At 37.3% G+C, this 17954-nt stretch overlaps 1 protein-coding gene and 1 pseudogene across 3 annotated transcripts in view; both read right to left on the reverse strand.

Annotated features, from left to right (window-relative positions):
- The window catches only part of OLA1 (Obg like ATPase 1), a 181665-nt gene that overhangs the window by 119835 nt on the left and 43876 nt on the right, over positions 1-17954 (reverse strand). The gene's annotated exons all lie outside the window — the stretch shown is intronic.
- LOC100607506 lies at positions 10908-13509 on the reverse strand (annotated as a pseudogene). Its single transcript, XR_001114271.2, has one exon. The product of XR_001114271.2 is annotated as a pre-mRNA-splicing factor 38B pseudogene (transcript).

A 17954-nucleotide genomic window follows, 5' to 3' on the forward strand; every position in this document is an offset into this window, starting at 1 on the left:
CACAATGTATACATATATGAAAACATCATGTTGTACAACATTAATATATAATTTATACTTAAAAATATATGTATATACAGAAAAATAATTCCTGATCCAATGTCATTTAGGAAACAGACAAGACAGAACAGCTTCAGCATATGTTTACAATAACACTTTCTCCTTTATTTCAGAAAAGTCTTCCTAAAGTCTAAAACACAATGTCGCCTTTTATCTTTACCCACATTCACCCAAGTCAATTTTTTCCCCTAAAATGAAAATTCTTTTCTTTTTTTTTTTGTGAAGACACGGTCCTGGCTCTGGCTCTGTCGCTCAGGCTGGAGTGCAGAGGTGCAACCACAGGTCACTGCCGCCTTGAACTACTGGGCTGAAGTGATCTTCCCGCCTCAGCCCACTGAGTAGCTGGGACTGGAGGCACCTGTCACCATACTCGGCTAATTTATTATTTTTTAAAATTTGTGTAGATACGGGGTCTCACTGTGTTGCCCAGGCTGGTCTCAAACTCCTGACCTCAAGCAATCCTCTCAACTTGGCTTCCCACAGTGTTGGTATTTCAGGCATGAGCCACCACACCCAAACAAAAATTGTCTCTTGAAAAAAAAATTACCAGTAAACTGGTGGATCACACCGTGCATTATCTAAATTCTTCCTCATGCACATGTTTATGGCTATCTAAATTCTAGATGCGCTCTAAGTCCAGGAATTCTCTCGACCACAGCACATGTGTACAAACAAATGAAACTAGCCAGTAGCAGTTTGCCAATCCCTGATTTAGAATATTCACATTTAATATTATTGATATGACTGGACTAAAATCTACCATCTTGCTAGCAATTTTCTACTTGCTCCAGCTATTCTTTCTTTCTTCCTCCTTCTCTGACTTGTGCTAAGGATTTTTTTTATAATTCCATTTTATCTCTTCTATAGATTTATTATTATGCCTCTATTTCAAAACTTTCACTAGTTGTCCAAAGGTTTACAATATACATTTTTCATTAATCTGAGTCCACCTTTAAATGATATTATAAGTATCCCTTATCCAAAATGCCTGAGACCAGAAGTGTTTCAGATTTTGGATTTATTTTGGATTTTGGAATATGTGCATTATACTTACCAGTTAAGCATCCATAATCTAAAAATCCAAAATCTAAAATGCTCCTACAAGCATTTCCTTTGAGCATCATGTCAGCCCTCAAAAAGTTTCAGATTTTGAAGCATTTTAATTTTGAATTTTTAGATTAGAGATACTTAGCCTACACACTACTTCATATTTGGTATGTGCTCATTCATTCATTCATATTTCACATGACAACTGCAAAGTTGAGTAGTTTCAAAAACTGTATGACCCTCAAAGCCTATAATATTTATTATCCAATCTTTATATAAAAAGTTTGCTGATTCTTGTTTCAGAAGAATTAGCAATAAAATATCAATTTTTTCCTTCATTTATTCCATCTGCCTAAAGAACTTGCTTTAACATTTCTTGTAGAGTAGGTCTACTGGCAATGAATTCCTAGACTTTGCTTGCCTATGAAAGACTATTTCTGTTTCATTTTTGAAAAATATTTTCATTAGGCATAGATCTCTGGGCTGAGTGTTTTTCTTTCAGCACTTCAACAGTGTCATTCCACTGTCTCCTAGCTTCCATAGTTTCAAAAAGTCAGCCATCACACAAACTTCCTATCATTGTTCTCTATACATAATGTTATCTTTTTCTTTGGGTGCCTTCAAGATTTTCTTTTTTCTTTTTAACTTTCATTTTAAGCAGCTTGAATACTACATGTCCGTGTGTAAGCATATGTGTGTGGTATTTATCCTGCTTGTTATTCTCTGAGCTTTCTGGACCTATGGTTTTGTGTCTCATTAATTTTGGAAAATTCTTGGTCATTATTTCTCAAAATATTTCTTTCTTTTTTTTTTTTTTTTTTTTTGAGATGGGGGTCTCGCTGTTGCCCAGGCTGGAGTGCAGTGGCACAATCTCAGCTCACTGCAACTTCTGCCCCCTGGATTCAAGCGATTCTCGTGCCTCAGCTTCCCGAGTAGCTGGGATTATAGGCATGCACCACCATGCCTGGCTAATTTCTGTATTTTTAATAGAGATGCGGTTTCACCATGTTGGACAGGCTGGTCTTAAACTTCTGACCTCAAGTGATCCACCCACCTCTGCCTCCTAAAGTGCTAGGATTACAGGCGTGAACCACTGCACCCAGCTGTCTAAAGCTAGTTTCAATGATTGCTTTATCCCTGAGTGTGTTTTTTCTTGCTTTTTAAATATATCTCATGGTTTTTTGTTGTTGTTGTTATTGGAAGCTGATCCTCTTGTGTGCAACGGTAGAAACTAAATAGTTTTTATGCCTAAAACGGGGCAAGACTTTTCTTCTCCTAGGCCTTTACTGAAGGGTTAGAGTTTATCTAGTTAGGAACTGGGCTGGGTTTGAAGTTAGCACTATTGTTAACCTCAGTATACTACAGGCTTTAAACTCCTGTAGAAATATCTTGTTTTTATGATGGGGATAAATTTATCGGAGTAATGTCTATTCTATTGTGAGTTCAGCTCTTTCCTTTACACCAGGAATCGTTGTCTATTCTTTTTTCCTCTCGTGTCTCTAACCCAGCAGCTGTTAATTATTATCAGAAACCTGTTAGTTTGATGGTGAGAAATGGTTGGGGGCCCAGACCAATCCTCTGTTGTTCTGAGCAAGCCTCAGCCTTAGTCACATGTCAGCCTGGGTCTTGAGGATATAGCTGTATCAGTTATCTATCCTCCTGCCCTAAACTACAGTTGTGGGCCCCGCATATTCCTGACACTGACAAAGTAGACACACACACGTGCACGCACTTTCCTCTCTCCAACTGCAATGAATTTCAGAATTTCATCAAGGCCCTAAGACTTGCTGTGCTTACTACTTCCTTTCCACTCCACTGTTCCCAGATGACGGCTTTTGTTGTATAGTGGAGAGAAGGGAGAAACCACCTGTCACTGCTGTTCTCATCCCCAGGGTGTGTGCCACATTGCATACTTTTGGGGACTCCTTCCCATTTCCCATCTCCTGGGATTCTTACCCCATCCACTACTGAAGAAAGAATATACAAAAGGGTACCAGGTTCCCCGATTTCTGCAGCCTTCATGGATATCACAAATTCTTGCTGGCCTGGACTCAACCTTCACTAATCTGTCCCAATTCTAGCTGAACTCTTCTCACTGGTGTCCCGTTGTGTCTATCCAAGTTGAGTGTGTGTTCATGTCTCCTCCATCCCCATAGGCACTGTATATCCTTACGTTTTAAAGTTAGTCAGGCTCTTTTTCATTGTGAGGGTGGGAGTGATACTCCTTCCAGCTCTCTACACCCCAGGGCAAAAACTAGAGGGCCTCACAACTTTTTAAAATCCCTTTTTAAAATAAAAATATTTCCTGATGACTGGTCTATATTTCAAAGATTTAAAAATCCCAATATGTAAATTAATATATGCCCAATTCTTATTCAAACCCCCATATTCTCCTTTAATTACACTCATTATTTTCTTGTAAAAAAGTTTAATTGAACAGCTAAGTATAAATTTTCGAAGGAAAGAAGAACCAATTTCTTCTTTCGATTGCACCCTTTAGTGAAAATTAACTATGATCACAAGAATTTGTCTCCTGTGGCTTGTTGATTATAAAGAATAAAACATACATACATTTACCACAACTCTATGTCATCATCGTCTGGTATTCTACAATGTGCTCTTGGTTAGGAGTTTTTATCTTGTATACAACATACAAACGTGCATATTCACATTCTCTCTCTCTCTCTCTCTCTGTCTCTGCAATTTTGAAACTATGGTAATATTCCAGATTGGAAGGGACCCACGATATGGTCTTTAGTTTCAGTTAAACATCCTATCTGAATCCTGCTGTGCTTCAGCCTTCATCTGAATTTATGTCCTGTTGTAATACCGTTATTTCTAAGAATATTTCCTCAGGTAAGACATTAAGATTTATGGGTCTGTAATGTAAAATCCTACCATAAATAACCATTTTAAGGCATATAAAAGTTAAAATTTATACACTTATTGCTATCCTTTATTACTATGCTCAAAAAAAATCACTGCTGTAATTTTTTTATTCCAATATCACAGGCACAAATTTTCCAGTTGCATGCATGAAAAAAATTTTTTTAAATATGCTGTCTTCATATAGTAACTAATCCAAAATAGAAAACTATCCTTGTACCAACTGAAGTCTCAGGGACAGATGCACTGATTAGAGACTTCAACAACATAACTCATGCTGTCTGAAAGGCCTTCTCAGGCAGATGTTCCGTCTTATGACTCATTTAATCATTTACTTATATACTAATGTCCACTACATTATACCGCTCACATCAAAGCAACCAAGCAGTGAAAAAGAAATGCCAAATCTTGTTCCTGCAAATATAAAGTTCCCATTTAGATTGTTTCTAAAAAGAACAAAAAGGTGTTATTTTAAGTAGTTTTCCTGCTTTTTAATCACTGAATTCATGTAGAGCTTCTGTATGCCAACTATTATTGAGGTTTAGCAAGCCAATTATATTGCAGAGGCATACCACTGGCTACTTTAGAAAACATCCTTATACTATACCTTTTACCTGTTATTAAAATTAAAACTAAATATGCCTTTTACCTGTTATTAAATAACAGTGACATTCTTAAAGCTTTTTACAAAGTACAAGATAATAAACTTACTTTAAATGAGTAATTTTATTCCATTAGTCCCGAAACATGTTCACTGAAATAATTATCTAAAAATACTTGTCAACTCAAATAATGTCAATATACTAGTACTGTTAACTTACTTAAATAAATTATAACCAGGATTATTTAATAAAACATCAAAGGAAAAAAACTCAATTACTTAGAATCCATTGGTAAGGTTCTCCAAGCATCTAGACTGCCGTGTAGAGTTAATGCTCATGCAAATATAAAAGAAGTTATCTAACAGTCTAAATATTTATTCCAATATCAATCTTAAGTTTTAATCAGTTATATTTTGTTCCTTTTTAACAGAAGGAAATGAATTAAAATGAGTGCAAAATGCTTTTAACTGGGAATTTAAAAATTAGAAAAATACTATTAAAGTGATGATGAATGTATCATATTAAGAGTATTAAATTTCATTTGAAAATCAAATTGTATAATTGAAGGATTTTCACATACATGGGATTTTCCACATTTTATCTCTTAATGTAATATTTATTCAAAGTACATTTTAAAATTAAGAAATACCTTTAATAATACAACCACCTTCTTATTTGCTACCAAAATAAGGGAGAGATTTTTATGAAACTGTCATTTTAAATAATAGTCAATAGCTGCACACATTAAGTAAACAAATTCAGTTCAAGGGAAGAACTACATCACCATTTGGTGGTTGTAATTTAGATTATTCTAGCGTGTAATACTTTAATTGTATAAAACAAAGCTGATGTCACAAATACAAAAGAATTTCTTGCACAGCAAGTACCACAAGTAATTTCTATGCTGCCACTGATGGCTGACAAGTGATGAGCACTTTGTTCAAATATATATGCAATGCACATAAGACAACAGGTGGTTTATAAAAAGAAAATACTGAAGAGAAGCTTTTAACATGTTCACAATCAATGTTTTTATAATATGCCCTGTCAGAATATCTGCTATAATCTTTGAATAACTAAAATAACTTTTAAACAGGGAAATATAATATTCTCAACCTAAAAAAGAAGCTGAATCAGACAAACTAGAATTAATGCTGGGCTAAAAATGCTTATATAAGACAATGTATTGATACATTACCAAGGTAGTGATATGTTGCCAGTGTATTCTATAGGTTAATAATTTATGTTACAATATTTTCAAATATTTTTTAACATTTGTCCTATTAGCCCATTTACACCAGAGGTGGCAAGTTGTTTTTTTGTGTGAAAAATCAGACCATGGAGAAGACCTTGAGCAGTAGGATATAAATAACTCCCACAAGCTTAGTGTTCCAATAATGGAACACTTAGGCATAAATAGGTTAATTGATATCTGGCTACTGTTATTCAGTGCTGGAGAAAACCTTCCCATAGAAGATAAACAAAACAACAAACACCCAAGCTCTAAAGGCCTAATTAACTGCAGTGTTGGAGGCAGTTTCTCACTGATGGCAAAAATTGAAACAGATGGCAGTGTCCCGAATGACTAGCATTCCCCTCTATTACCACCACCTAAGGATTTAACCTTTTAATAAAGCGCTAGAAGCTGTTGTTTTGATGTTGTTGGTTTGTTGTTGTTTTTTTTATGAGAATAATTCCAAGTCAGAATGAAATTAAACTTCAAAAGTCTGAAACATAGGTACTCACTATCCCACCCCCAACTCTAATGAAGCCCAGAGGGGGAAAATTTTTGATTAGGAATGAATTACACTGTGAAGGATTCTTCCCACTTCCCTACCCCTAAATGTTCCTATACACAAAGGATCCTTATTTCTCTTAAGTGATTTTAGCTGTTCTAGTTCAAAGGGTGACAATTGCTGTAGTTTAAAGGGTGAAGAGGGATGGAATTAAGCTACTAAGAAATGAAGAAAAAACAAACAGGCAAATGTGATCTACAACTTCTCTTACAGTCACATTAATACAAGCAAGGAATACCTCAAACTCACATTAAAACTGTTTACTTCTGGAGTGTAGGTTTAACACCCAATTTATTGACACAGCATAGCCAAATATTAATTTGTAAGCAAGGGGTTCAAAACATACAATAGCTATTCAGTCTTTTCAAATGATCATGTAGCTGAAAGCTCTGCACATTTGCAAAAAAGGTTTGTTTTGTTTTGTTTTGTTTTGTTTTGAGATGGAGTCTTGCTCTGTCGCCAGACTGGAGTGCAGTGGCGTGATCTCGGCTCACTGCAATCTCTGCCTCTCAGGTTCAAGCGATTCTCCTGCCTCAGCCCCCCTAGTAGCTGGGATTACAGGCGCACCACCATGCCCAGCTAATTTTTATATTTTTAGTAGAGACGGGGCTTCACCATGTTGGCCAGGATGATCTCGATCTCCTGACCTCGTGATCCGCCCGCCTCGGCCTCCCAAAGTGCTGAGATTACAGGCATGAGCCACCATGCCCAGTCTGCAATAAAATTTCATATGCAATGCTTGCAAAGCAAAAATGGTAAAACTGAGTTCTAAATTAATGTCATTTACATGCACTTGTAGAAACTGAAGAAATCCGAGTTAAAAACAAGAAAGTGGGCAGATTAATAAAGACTAATATAGGCTTCTGGATATTTTCAAGTAACTTAAAGCAGGAGTTCTTAAAGTATGGTCCATGAACCCCTGGCAGTCTTCAAGGTCAAAATATTATTTTAGGCCAGGCACAGTAGCTCATGCCTGTAATCCTAGCACTTTGGGAGGCCAAGACAGGCAAATCACTTGAGGTCAGGAGTTCGGAGACCAGCCTGGCCAAGATGGCAAAACCCTGTGTCTACTAAAAATACATAAATTAGCCAGGTTTGGCGGTGGGCACCGGTAATCCCAGCTACTCAGGAAGCTGAGGCACAAGAATTGCTTGAACCCGGGAGGCGGACGTTGCACTGAGCCAAGATCACACCACTACACTCCAGCCTGGGTGATGGAGTGAGCCTCTGTCTCAAAATTTATATATATATATAGTTTTACATATATGTAATTTCATAATAATATTAACATGTTATTTGCCTTTTTCACTGTATTGACATCAGCAGTCATGGTACAAAAGTAATTGTGAGAAAAACTGCTAGTATCTTAGCATGAATCAAGGTCATATTGTACTTGGTCAATGTATTCATCACAATTAAAAATAAACAAACCAGTTTCACCTAAGGAAGTCCTTGATGAGTCAGTAAGGGCTATTAATTTTATTGTATCTCAACCCTTGGGTACACATCTCTAACGTGCTGGGTGAGGAAACAGAAGTATGCATAAAATGTTTCTGCTACATACCAAAATAATGGTTGTCAAAGGAAAGCATTTGGGTTGCAAGCCGAACTAGCCACTTTTTTGTAGAACCCCATTTCTATGTGAAAAAATAACTGACATTCAAACTATGGTTATTTAATCTTTTGTATCTGGCAGCCATTTTCTTGCAAATTATAAAATTCAGGCTCTCAGCCACCAGGGGAAAGCTCAGGACGGGGCAGACACAGACCATACCACCCAAAAACATTCCCATGTTCCCAATTCCCTGAATTACACACTAGCAGGGGGCAGCTGCTCAAACACAGCCAATGCTCCATTCCTTGTCAAGTGTTATAAGACCTGGCAAGATAGTGGGGGGCTGAGAGGTGGCAGGATTCAGGCTTTCAAGTAAAAATGATAATTTTTGAAAATGTGCATTTGCCACTGTGAGCCTGACAACTTCCCAATATTTAAAGATTTTTCTGATGAGATCTGTGGTGATATCAACAGATTTGATTTTTTTGATACTGTATCACATAAAGTCTCAAGATTTGGAATATCTGTATCACTCACCAAGAATCAGTATTTTCCAAACAACCAAACGGATAAAAGAGTCACTCAAAGTACAAGATAGACTAAGGGACTTTAATACGAGTATAGAATGTTCATTGTTATAGCTGCAGATTCCACATTCCGATTAACTTTTAAGATACGATTATTTGTCAAGTTTTGATGTAGTATCAAAGAAGAATATTCACAATTATCTGAAAGGTTACCAAAATACTCTTCCCTTTTCTAACCACATATCTGAGGCCAGGTTTTCTTTATATACCTCAACCAAAACAACATACAGTGTTAGATTAAATGGACAAGCAGATATAAGAATCCAGCTGTCCTCTCTTGTGCTGGACATTAAAGAAATTTATTTAAAAAAAAAGCAATCCCTCTTGTCTCATTAAATATTTTTGTTTTAGAAAACGTAATCATTTCTCAAAAAATATATTATGTACACATATAATGGGTCTACTGTGGTTTTAAAATGAATTAATAAGTCATTTTAAAAATCTTAGTTTTAATTTTTAATATGGTAAATACTGATTGACATTTACCTACAAAAGCAATAGGTTTTGAGAGCCCTTAATAATTTTAAAAGTTTTAGAGTCTTGAGATAAAAAAATTCGAGAACCATTACTTTGGAGGCTATTAATACCAATTCCTTCCAAGATATATTTCTGTCTTTCCATAGGAAGACAGGTGGATGAAGAGTTACATTCTTTTTTATAAAAATACATTTTTCTAGGAGCTACAAAGGATAGTTGAGTGAGAAAGACTATAGCAGTTAGAAAAAGAAACCAAGGATCCTTGGACACTTGGCTATTTCCAGAACTGGGGAAGATATAAAAAGATAGGCCTGGAACACCCTTGAGGTCATACCAGACAGCAAGAAAGCTATCAAAGACCACTAATGTGGCATCAAAAGTGCTCAGGAACCAACTTGAAGAGATTCCCCTGGAACAACTGGAATATCAATATGGATAACTGCAATGGACAGAAACATAACAAATGTTTAAACCCAGGAGTTTAAAGAAATCAGAAGGTATCATTATCTACCTTTGGAGAAGCCTAATGAACCAACTCATTATTTTAACAACTTTACCCAAAGAAAACATCAATATAAATCTTTTTTTTTTTTTTTTTAATCCCATCCACATCTCCAAGGAGTAAGGGGAGGAGGCTTAAAACAGTAAAGCATTTCAATGAAATCCTCATTTGGTAAAAATAAGATCTTGTAACCCTTAAATACGATTGTTTAAATTCTGCAGAGAATACTGATTCATTGATACTAATTAATAGTAAGCATCTACTTTCTAAAGTAAACTATATTTCCCTTACCATACATAAATTGCCTTCAAAGAAACCTACACCAAACACCTACCTTTAAGAACCAAACAAAATTACAACTTGTCTGACTAAAGATGATCTCTCTTGCCCTCTGCACTCTATTCCTAGAAATGCTTGTCAGCATCAAAGTAACATCATGAGTATTTTAGGTTCAAAAAGAGAATGTGAAGATTTTCTTAAGTAAATGGGTTGTAAGGTAGAGGAGACTAAAGGCTTAAAGCATGTAACCATGAGTGTTGGTCAATTAACTAAAAATGCACACAACATACAATATGAGAGAAGTTAAAATGATGGGTTTCAGGTCACAGATCCTAGATTAAACTCTCAGTTCTTCCATTTACTAACTTGAGCAAGTCACTTCACCTCTTTTTTTAAGAGACAGTGTCTGGGTCTTGCTTTAATGCCCAGGCTGGAGTGCAGTGGCACAATCATGGCTCACTGCAGCCTCAAATTCCTGAGCTCAAGTGATCCTCCCACCTCAGTAGATCCTCAGCCACCTGAGTAACTGAGACTACAGGCGCATGCCACCATGCCTGGCTGATTTATTGTTTAGTAGAGAAGGGGGGTCTCACTATGTTGTCCTGGCTGGCCTTGAACTTCTAGACTCAAGCGATCTTCCTGCCACAGCCCCCTCAAAGTACTAGAATTGTTTCTTTAGTATGCAAAATGGGAATAGTAGTGTGTACTTCACACAAATCTTGTGAGAGGTAATAGATGTAATAATAAAGTCTTTTTTTTTAAAGGATTTAATCCAGTATTTATTCCACACTCATGATGGTTCTCTGTAATCAGAATACAAGTCATAAGAACAATCTACAAATAATTTGCTGATAGTCTTAAATAATGCAGCACAGCATTACTTTTAATACTCCTCTGTTCTAGATTAAGTTTAAAAACTCAAACAGCAATCTCCATTATCAATAAAAAAGTTCTGAATTTTAAAAAAAGGACACTATATCAAGCTGTTCCATAATTTAAGGATTTTCCATTTATAAAAATGCTTTGGAAGCTTGAGGCTTGAATCTGTTTTTCTACTCATCTGCCCCACCCTCTCCCAATTACATGTTAGTATAGGGTTCTGCAAGAATGCTAGGCTTTAGACATTAATTTTTTTCTTTAATATAGTACTTTAAAATCTGAGAAAGAATTCAAGAAAAAAAGTTACATGTCATGTAGTTTTTCAAATAAAAAAGGAAAACTAAGTGAATAAATTTTAGGCATACTAAGTGTCCCTTTGAGGTAGAATGCTAAAAGGACTTGATGAAATCACAGCCTAAAAACCTCTGCATCAGAAACTAACTTCTCATAAATTCTCTCTAAAGGTAACTGTGGAGAATATTAAGTGTAACATATTAACAAGAGCCTTCCAAGATAATATACAGTGGACAAGAATGTTAATCCTACAATGCTGCCTTCATGTACATTGGCAGCACGTATTTCTCCTATAATAGACATCCGAGATCCATTCTCAAAGTCTTTAGCATTCTATTACAAAAAGCACAGCCATGCTAACTTCAGTACACAAACCATAATCTCACACCTACAAAACAAAAATAGATTAGTGGCAGTTTATTGCCTTATACAAATTTAACCAACATGGCAACCATGCCAAAGGAATTAAAACATTTTCAGGACATATGTACAGACTGTACATTTCAAAAACAAACAATAAAAATGCAAGAACAATCTGTGCATCATGTATCAAACTTAACAATTGGGGGAAAACACCAATGCAATAAATGGAATTACAAAGGCACTTCCCTACACAAAAGAGGAAATGAAAATGCAGCCTACAGGGAGAGCTTGAGGAGTGCGAACTACTGCACAATCTCAACTTGGGGGAAAAGAAGCAGATTTAATCATTTATAGGATTCAATGTGATCCACTTTTACAAAATATTTTCACACAGTCTCATCTTTGTTTTTATGCTGTTTTTCTTGGCTCTCTTGTTCTATACTTTGGCTCCTTCGATGATCATGTTTGACTGGTCCTTACTATCACTGTGATCTCGTTTGTGGGAACTTTGCTTCCACTACGCTTTCTAGATTTTTCTTTGCTGGGACTATGTTCCCGTTTTTTTGATTTTTCAACACCGTCAGTTCTTCCTTGACTGCCACTTCGACTTCGTTTATTTGATTTTTCTTTACTTTCATTTCTATGTTTACTTGATTTCTCTTTGCTTCTACTTCTACTTCGTTTCCCTGCATTTCTACTTCGACTCCTACTTCTGTGTTTCCTTTCTCTGCTTCTGCTTCTACTGTGTTTTTTCTCTTTCTTGGAATCTCTTTTGTCATCTCTGTGCAGCCTATCATCTTTGTCTTCTTTATGTTTCTTCTCTTCTACCTCTCCCCTACTTCTCTGTTCCTTGGACCTTTCTCTTGATCGCTCTCTCTCTTTTTCTCGTTCATTTCCTCTTTCCTTATCATAGTCACGATCTCGTCTTCTACCTCTCTCATTTTCCTTCTCTCTTTCTCGATCCCTGTCCCTTCTATCCCCTTTCCTATCACGACTTCGACTGTGACTTCTATGCCTTTCCCTACTTCTGCTGCACCTACGTTCCAACCCCCGGTCAATACTTCGGGATCTTCGCCGTTCTTTCTCCCTTTCTTTGGCTTCACGCTCTAGTCGCTGGCGTTCTTTCTCTCTTTCTAATTCTCTGTCAAAACTAGAAGACCCATGGCCCTCCCGATGATGACTTCTACTTCTTGATCTTCTTGGGGACCTCCGTGGACTCAGAGATCTCCTTGGAGACCTTGAACGTCTGCATTCAACATGTCTGTCTATTTCCTCAGCACCTTCCTCCCCATCTTTCTTGATTTTTCTAGGTCGGGTTTTAATCTGTTGATCAATATTCTTTTGAACTGGAACTGGAATTCTTGGAAACAAGGTAGAAAACCACTCCAGTTTTGTGAGAAAAGATCGTAGCATTTCTCCAATGGTCATTACACAGCCTCCACCAGCCTTCACATCTAGGTCCTCTTCATCATCAAGGAAGGATTCAAACCAGTCCCATAGATCTTTAGGGGGCTGTGTATATCTGATATACATAAATCCAAGCGCTCTAATATATGGAGAGTCTGTGTGTGTTATAAGACCCATCACTTGCTTTCGAGTTAACTTTAGGGTAAATAATTTGTATAACAGGCAAAATGCTGTAGAAACAATTCCTCCTGTTCCAACACCTCGAACTTCTACTTACCCCTCCGCACATCCCTGTCTGGCCAGCTGTTTTCCTGCTTCCTTTCTCCCATGGTTCAACGTGCGTGACCTTAAAGTAGATCTCGTCCACCACCTCGTGGTAGGTCTTGAGCTCGTAGAGCTGTATTTTGAAGCAAGGCAATGACAGGATGTTGGTCAGGATCATGGGGTTGAAGTTCATGGTCTTCTCGTCGCCCCGGAGAGGGAGCACATTGCCCTGCTTGCCGCAGACCGCCGGCGCTACGCCGCCGCCGCCGCCGCACTGCTGCTGTTGCTGAGCCGCAGCAGCGGCCGTCTGGTGCTGCAGCTGTGAGTTGCCTGTCAGCGCGGGGCTGTTGTTAGCCATCTAAAGTCTTTATTATACTGCTTATAACACATTAATCCTCAATGAATAAAGCCTCTCGTAAAAGTACATTGTTACCATTCATATCGTGTAATGGGAAAGAAAGAAGATGATGGGAAAACGCTGGGTAAAACAGCTCCTTTTACCAACTATCAAGGGATATCATTATCAGTCCAATAAAGGTAAGCTACCATTTTGCCTTTAGCAAGTATGGGTAGTTATAAAAATGACATGGAAATATAATACAATTGACCCTGAACAACGTGGCTTTGAACTGAGAGGGTTCACTTCCCTGTGGATTTTTTCAATAAACATATTCTTAAATTTTTGAAGATTTGCAAGTTTGAAAAAAACAGATAAACGGGGTAACCTAGAAATACTGAAAAATGTTTACAGTTACGTATGTCATGAATGCATAAAAATATGCAGACACTAGTCTATCATCTACTAACATAAAATATATATAAATTATAAAAACAACAATTTATCAAAATGTACACATGTGCACTTAGATTGTTACATGACACCATTCACAGTTGAAAGAAATGTAAACATAAAGATGCAGTATGAAATCATAACTGCATAAAATTAACTGTACTCCATACTGTACTACCATAATAATTTCACTGCCACCTCCTGTTGCTATTGGGATGAGCTTGAGTGTTGCGAGTATCCGCTTAAAACACTGTGAGACATTAATCATCTTCCCATGAGCAGTTCAACTCTCCCGAAAATTGTGTATTACAGTAAAAAGTGATCTCTTGCAGTTCTTGTGTTTTTTTCATTGTGTTTAATGCTATATTGTAAACCTTGAATAACACCATGGGAGCCATACCAAGTGCCACTAGTGATGCTGGCAGTGCTCCCAAGAAGCAGAGAAATGTCATGACTTTACAACAAAATGTTGAATTGGACCACAGATTAGACGGTCCACTTAATAGGGACCATAGATTGAGATCTACAGCTGTGGTTGCTACCATTTCAGAAGACTCATCTTGTAAACAGATAATATGAACTTACAGTATCAGAAGTACAGTACTGTAAATTATTTTCCGTATGATTTTCTTAATAATATTCTTTCCTCTAGCTTACTTCAAGAATACGGTATATAACACATATACAAAATATGTGTTAATCAACTGTTTATGTCATTGGTAAGGCTTCTGCTCAACAGCAGAGATTTTGGGGAGTCAGAAGTTACACACAGTTCAACTGGGTGGGAGGTCAGCATCCCTAACCCCTGTGTTGTTCCATCTGTAACCATACTATCTGAAATGACATCAACTTTGTCTCCTTTTCTAGATTTAATAAAATATTATCGAACATGTCATTTACTGAAAAAAAAAATAGTGACGTTTAAAACATAATGATCCTTCTATGTAAATACTCAGTATAAACCTTCTATTTGCAAGTAAAATAGGCCAGTCTCCCAAGGCTTCTCAAATCAAATGAAGCAAACTTTAAAATTCTCTCGCCATAAATTACAATGTTAGCAAAGAAAGAGTGATGAGAAGAACAGAAAGGGATTATAACAAAGACGGATTAAAATTCAAATTTAAATTATGGCCTTATCTTTATTTACATCAAATTCAATTCATAAAGATTAACTGCAACACCCTGCCAATTACAGCAAACCAGGTACAAACCATCACCCTAACAAATTCAAGTGCATTCACTCCTAACTACTGTCCAGCTAACATCTTTTTTTTTTTTTTTTAAGAGACGGGGTCTTGCTTTATTACCCAGGCTGATCTCGAACTCCTGGCTTCAAGTGATCCTCTTGCCTCAGCCTCCCAAAGTGCTGGGATTACAGGCAGAAGCCACTGTGCCCAGGCTCTATCAGCTTTAGAAACAGTTCTATTCTTGGGACTTCTCCAGCTGTTTCCACATGATGGTTCCCCAGCTCCTCCATTTTACTCTAGATAGGGTAAATAGATGCTTTGTTATTTTATTTTACTGAAATACATACACTTTAAATTATTCCCTATTGTATACTGTACAATTTTATATTTACAGTTGGTTAAATGGAGTATGATTTTTTTGTTCTGTTTTGACAGCGTCTCACTCTGTTGCCCAGGCCGGAGTGCAACAGCACGATCTCGGCTCATTGCAAGCTCTGCCACCCGGGTTCAAGCGATTCTCCTGCCTCAGCCTCCCGAGTAGCTGGGATTACAGGCGTGCACCACTGCGCCAGGCTAATTTTTGTATTTTTAGTAGAGACGAGGTCTCACCATCTTGGCCAGGATGGTCTTGAACTCCTGACCTCGTGATCCACCCGCCTTGGCCTCCCAAAGTGCTGGGATTACAGGTGTGAGCCACAGTGCCCAGACAGTAATTATTTTTAAAAAGCAAATTTAGGCCAGGCGCAGTGGCTCACGCCTGTAATCCCAGCACTTTGGGAGGCCGAGGAGGGCAGATCACGAGGTCAGGAGATCGAGACCATCCTGGCTAACATGGTGAAACCCTGTCTCTACTAAAAAAAATACAAAAAATTAGCCGGGCGTGGTGGTGGGCGCCTGTAGTCCCAGCTACTCAGGAGGCTGAGGCAGGAGAATGGCATGAACCCAGGAGGCAGAGCTTGCAGTGAGCCGAGATGGCACCACTGCTCTCCAGCCTGGGTGACAGAGCGAGACTCCATCTCAAAAAAAAAAGCAAATTTAATAAATCCTTTTGGAAATCAACATGGTATTGTATAACAAGAGCCACTAAAAGAGAAATATAATCTTTGATTCATTAATTTATCTCCAATAAATATTTCGTAAGGAAAAATTCAATAAAGATAAAAATATAAATGGATAAAGTCACTCACTAAAGAGCTACCTATAATAGCAAAATAACTGAAAACATCCAGCTGTCTAAAAATTAGAGAATGATAAATTTTGCACCATTGATACAATGAAATATTATTCCTTCACTAAAGCTATTATTAATAATAAAGCTATTCCAAAACAAGAAAAATGTTTTAAGATATAATATTCATAAAAAAACTTTCAGAAATAGATACACAGTAGCAGGAAAGATAGAAGTTTTGCTAAAAATCTTGATTCTGCCACTTAGCAGCTGTGTGATTTTTCGACAAATTTTTAAATTCCCCAAGAATCAGTTTTCTCATCTCTAAAATGGGGTAATAATATGAAATTCATAGGTTCCTAGAAGAATCAAATTATATCACCATAAAGTCTCTGGCCCCGTAACATCAATAAATTCCCTTCCCTATTACTCAGTTGACTCCCTTCCCATTACTGCACCATAAGTATATAAACAGCAGGTCATATCTAAAATGGTGTTAAAGTGATAAGATTGTGGTTCTACATTTAAATTATCACATATAGTAAATTTCCTTATTGGCATATCTTCCTCAGTTCTTTAAAAGTCATCAACCCCTGGTATAGCTGTTACCCTGAATATAACACTGCTTCAATTGTTTTAAAAATCATATTCAAAATAATTTCAATTTAGAGTTCTTTCCCAAATGAAATTGTTACCTACAATACACAAATCAGAATTCAGCCTATATATACAAAAATGGGGAAAAAAACAAGTTAGGAAAATGGGCGGAGAAGATTTCAAGACACCTGCCCTGTACCTTCACACCTAATACTTTTTAAAAATATATTTGAACATTGAGTTAATTGGAAGATAAAGAACACTATTCCCAGAAATCTATAAAGTAATCCCTAGTTTTTGGTTCTACTCATCTGGCAACCTGAAATGCAAGAGAAGACCTTCACAGCTGAACTGAACAGAAGGTGGATACAGTTGTCCTTTTCATCTCAGGAACTAGGGAAGAGGAATAAGATCATCTTCCCTGACCCAACCCCTTACCTGTGAGAAATACAAACAAAATATCTCAATCTCTGCTGGTTCAATGGGGTCTTCCTTAGGTACTATGGCAAGAGCTGAGTCAGTCAAGTCCAGGACAGCCAGGTAATGTTCCTTCCTGCCACAGAGTGAGCAAGGACAGCAAAGACAGAGTTGGAGTGGGAGGAGAAGATGGACCAGTCAAGGGGACACCATGGCCCTGAATAAACAAATTCCAGGCACATGGATAGTTTGGGGATTCTGAGGGGAAGCCCTGACATCACCAACGTAGAGAGAGAAAACTTGTGATTATTTTGACCAGTCCTGCAACACAGCCTACAGCCCATAGAGCCTTACAGCCCTATAGCCCTGCCTTTCCTTCAACTGCCAGGGCTAGCAAGTGGCACTACCAAGTCATAAGCTCAAAATTATAAGTCACTGACGTAGGAAAACTGTATCTGGCATGCAATGAGTGGTGTAAAGGCATCAATGTAAAATTTGAAAAAGGACAGTTATAAGGAAATGAAGATTCACTTTAATAAAACACAAATGCTCAACTGATTTCATTCATCCAAGTTACATATAATAACGAATGCCTTCATTTTCAAAACAAATCAGTCTCAATACTTACATTTTTAACTTATAATGACAGAATTCTGACAAGAAAAATGAGGTTCAAACTTGATGCTAAGTTGGGCACAGTGGTGCAAGCCTGCAGTCCCAGCTACTCAGGAGGCTGAGGCAGGAAGATTGTTAGTGTCCAGAAATTTGAAGACAGCCTAGGCAACATGGCGAGACCT

The sequence above is a fragment of the Nomascus leucogenys genome, chromosome 22a (assembly GCF_006542625.1).
Source record: "Nomascus leucogenys isolate Asia chromosome 22a, Asia_NLE_v1, whole genome shotgun sequence".
In the NCBI taxonomy this organism is placed as follows: domain Eukaryota; kingdom Metazoa; phylum Chordata; class Mammalia; order Primates; family Hylobatidae; genus Nomascus; species Nomascus leucogenys.